Source organism: Montipora foliosa, chromosome 3, assembly GCF_036669935.1.
Source record: "Montipora foliosa isolate CH-2021 chromosome 3, ASM3666993v2, whole genome shotgun sequence".
In the NCBI taxonomy this organism is placed as follows: Eukaryota; Metazoa; Cnidaria; class Anthozoa; order Scleractinia; family Acroporidae; genus Montipora; species Montipora foliosa.
The window spans coordinates 55388972-55393971 of record NC_090871.1 but is presented as its reverse complement, the minus strand read 5'-3'; positions in this window follow the sequence as shown (position 1 = coordinate 55393971).

Sequence of the window (5000 nt, the reverse complement as noted above, 5' to 3'; positions counted from 1 at the left end):
CGTTGATAAAACCAAATTTTGGTTTACTTATTGTCACACTCACTTAGCAAATGATGCAGCCAAAATACAAACAGTTTAGTCTTCTTTGTCAGAATGAAACAGGATAAAGAAAAACAGTTCAGACCAATCATAAATAAACCGATCGTGACTTATGTTAACAGGGAACATGAAACTGTTTAACAATCAAGTAAAATCGCGTTTAGCCCAGCTTTCACTTGCAACGATTAAAAAAAATGCAAAGTGAGATAGCTCGCAGTGCTTGAACAGCACGTTGTGATGTCGAATGATGTAGCCCACCATCAATGAATCAACGCAGCGATGTATGAAACATATATACCTAGCATATATATGACATATATATGACATATAGCATTGCGTGAAATGATTTAACCAAATGAGGAACAGAACAGCTCAAAAATAAATCGCTAAGCATTACATCAAAAGATTCAGAGGTTTATGAGACGGTTTAGTTAAAACGCTAGATAGTCACGGTAGCTTGAAATGGCTTTTTGGGTTGGCAAGAATTGGCGTAGCGTGACTTCAACTTAAGTCGCCTAATGGAACAGCGATCTGCTGGGGGCATGACGTTAAAGGCGGCGAAATACGAGATACAAAAACCCTCAACTTGGCGCGCAACATTGTTTCGTTGCAGGTTTGGGTTGATGTCTCCCGTTTTTCACCTTCCATGATCAACTTGTCGCGCAACAAAAACATTTTTTGCGGGTTGAAGAAAGTTGTTGCGAAAAGTAGAGCGCGGATCTACTCTGAGCAACAAATTTTGGCTTTGTTGCTCGTTTTTCATCAAGCTCACAACTTGTCGTGCACCAAATGTACTCGTCACTAGTTAATCAACCAATCAGCGCCCTGCATTTCTTCAACCCGCAAGGTGAAAACGCGAAACATCGACCAAAACTTGCAACGAAACAATGTTGCGCGACAAGTTGAGGGTTTTTGTATCTCGTCTTTCGCCGCCTTTAAAGGCCTTTAACTAGTAGTACACGAGCAAATTTGTTGCGCGACAAGTTGTGAGCTTGATGAAAAACGAGCAACAAAGCCAAAATTTGTTGCTCAGGGTAGACCCGCGCTCAACTTTTCGCAACAACTTCCTTCAACCCGCAACAAATGTTTTTGTTGCGCGATAAGTTGATCATGCAAGGTGAAAAACGGGAAACATCGATCGACCCAAACTTGCAACCAAACAATGTTGCGCGCCAAGTTGAGGGTTTTTGTATCTCGTATTTCGCCGCCTTTAGCAATGTGAAATTTGGCGCGAAAATAGAAGCCTCTAGTCTACTCAAGAGCCTTTAGTGAAAGTCTCAACATCGCCTGAAAGCTTTTCAGTTCGTTGTTTTGTTCCGGTAAGTTCCTTCACTTGAGCTTTCTTGATTTGATCTTCCATAAAGCGAGCTGTGTTAAATCAATTTGTTAGGCTAATTTTACCGCCGGAGCTATATCTCACTGAAGGATTATTTTTTTCTTTATCTTAACGTCTGCATCAGAACACATTTGATCATTTGATGTTTCAAAACGTTTCGGTTCAAACGATCTTGTCATGTTTTCGGTTCCTTGACAATTCTTACATTTCACAGAGTGCCTTTTCGTTTCAAACATGACATTGTCACTGAGGCGATGATTCAGAGCTGACCATGAATCAAGTCAATAGGCCATCGTAAACGATGTAACCTTCATCAACGCGTGTTGTAGCCTCACAGGCAAAACAAAATGCGTGACCAGCTGAGGGATACAGTTTTCGTTTGTTTTCACGGTCACGCAATGAAAATCCAGACCTGTTTTCTGTTGTTTGTAGGCATTGCACTCAATGTGCATTCCAACGTTGTATAATGGTATTTTGCCAATATTTATTAGATTCCCTCAATGGAATAACTGGAAATCTTGGGCGTGTTTCAGATTAAGTTTGAGAATGACGGTTCTTTTCGAGGCTGCTTTGGAGGTCGGAGACTTTTAAACATAGCATTGGAAGATCAACGGTCTTTCTGTCGGTATGAACCACCAGCAGTGACGGAACAAGGAGGCAAGGGAAGACCAAATTTTGCAATTTCCGAACAACAGCTTGCTTTTTCAAAGGTGGAAAGTTTTCCTGTTTCTGAGTTCTACTTCTACTTCATTAATTGATAAAGCGTATCAAACGCGTCACATCAATATAAAATAATACATAAATGATTAATACAAATAACTATCAATCTGAATAAGAAAAGTTATATACAAATAAAATAATACTAAACAATTTATATTATAAAATAATTTCAAAACCAATTCCCAGCTTCAATGAAGTGGTCACGTAGAGTAGCCTTAAATTTTAAATTTTCATCTATATTGACAATATTACCTGGAAGTCTATTCCCGCCATTGATTGATTGACCATGGAAAAAAGCTGTTTGTGTGCTGATTACAATTTTAGTGTGGTCTTAAAAAGGTTTTGGTCTTTCCACACCTTAAAGTACGACGTAAAGTAAGATACAAATCCCTCTCGATATCAACCGAGACAACCGAGAGAGAATTCGTCTACCTTCAAGGGATGACCACTCCAATTTATTTAACATATTAGTTACTACTCCTAGTTCTTTTCTGTCTTTTGAATAATATTAAAACAAAGCCTAGCTTCTGAACGTTGCATCATGTCAATACGATGTATGTCTTTTTGTAAATATAGATACCAAGTAGAATTTGCATATTCTATCTTAGGCCTTACCAGACTTTTATAAAGCTTGGATTTACAGGCTGTAGAAGCATTTCTAAAATTCCTCCTAATAACGCCAAGAGTCTTCTTGGCTCCTGATGTTGTATGTGCAATATGCTCTGATCATTTAAGATCTTCAGAACGTATAACACGTAAGTAGGAATGGTGATGAACTCTAGTCAAAATATGATTATTAAGAACATATGTTGCATCCAAATTAGTTTTCTTAGCGGAAAAACAGATGGTATGACATTTTTCAACATTAAAGGACATTTGCCAGTCTCTTTCCCATTTAGCTAAAGCATCTAAATCTTTCTGTACGACTTCACAATCAGCTGGACTATTTATACTACGATATAGAAAACAGTCGTCTGCAAACAACCTCATTGTCGATGAAATACATAAAGGTAGGTCATTAATGTAAACCAGGAAGAGTACTGGTCCCAGAACCGTGCCTTGGGGGACTCCCGATGTCACAAAAAACTAAATTGATAAAACTCCCTCCAAGGCTACCTTTTGTGTTCTCTTAGTAAGAAACACTTGGATCCAGGACAATAAGCTGCCCTGCATTTCATAATGGTTTAGCGTATAGAGCAGCCTCTGATGAGGTACTCTGTCAAAAGCTTTAGAGAAATTTAATATGAGGGCATCAACCTGTTTGTTTGTTTGTTTTTCTTTTTCAATTTTGAAATACTGAAAGTTCCTTGTAAGGACTCATGTCGAGTTTGCCTCAGTAAATGTAGCCCGGTCACCACTCTCAGTCGGTACTTTTAAATGACACAGCAATAAGCAAGTTGCGAATTTTACAACAACAACAGAATAGAGTCGAATAATCTGCATTTCAAAGGAAAATTCATGTTATTCCCCTGGACATCGTTTCTGTTCTTTTGTTCATGTTCATTAGGCTCTTTACAGTTAGCGATCACGTGGTACAAAAACCGCCCTACATGAGACCAAGATTGCGCACAGGGACAAAAAGAACAAAGAAAAGTTAGATTAAGTTGTTGTTGTTGTTGTTTTTTGGATGGGCCAATGCGCAATTTGCTCTCCAGAATGGCGACTCTTGTACCATGTAATTTCTTTCACAGAGAACAACTTCACCTTTACAGTCATGGTGTTAATGTTTGGTGTCAGCCATTGTGCAATTGAAAAACGGAAGGAAGAGTATGCCATGACAAACTAGACTCGGTTCAGTGATATAGAAGACGACATTCTAGATTCTTTTATCGAACGCATTGTGACAAATTGCCCGCAGTCTGGTAATAATAATAATAATAATAATAATAATAATAATAATAATAATAATAATAATAATAATAATAATAATAATAATCTTTATCATTATATAGATATTGATGAAATACCAGGATTTCTCCTTTTACTAAAAAATCATATCTTCACCGCGCGCAGTGAACATATCATTTTTATCTTTCACATGTGAGGATATAGGTGTTCTCATGGTAACCAACACGATTAGCCAATAAAACGCGAGCTTTCTCTTCATTGTAAGATACTTGTGTGCTTTAATATAATTCTTCTCTACTACATTAACATTTTTATTGCAAAATTTGACATTATCATGATTTCTTTTTCATAACTTTCATATCTTGTTTTATGTTACACAACATGCGTGTTTTAGCGGTTGGTGACCACTTTTTCATCATTTTGAAAATTAATAAAACAAGTTGTTTTAAATTTGGACATTTCAGCAATATCTATATAATAAACAGAACATTACATGGCCGCTTGGGAATACGAATTTTATCTTCTCGTGCTGAAAGTATCTCTCACTCGTTCGCTTCGCTCACTCGTGAGAGATACCTTCAGCACTCGAAGATAAAATTCGTATCCCCGCGCGGCCATGTAATATCCTCTATTTATCTCGTGATAAAAGAACATATCTCGAGTTACAAATATATCAAATTTAAGAAATTACAGCTATAGCTATATTAATAAAAATAACATCAATAATCTAGCAACCTAAATACTATATTTAAAAATTAGTCTATTTACATGCGAGTTTTTCAACCTTTCAGTATTAACTGCTGGGCGCTTTACAGATGTTTTTTACTGGGTTGCCTATGGCAAACCAGTTGGAATCTGTGTTTAGTTTCGTGTTTTTTTTTACTTTTTTTTTTCCGTGTCGGTAAAAGTCTTGCCTGTCACTCCCCTGCTAAGTAGTGGCTTTGTGCATAGAGTCTTGTCTGTGTATTTTGTTAGGTTTGAGGGGGCTGGGGGAATACGTAGATTTCCTTGGTGCACACAGATGAACGTTTAATTATTAAACCCGCAATGGCGTCGA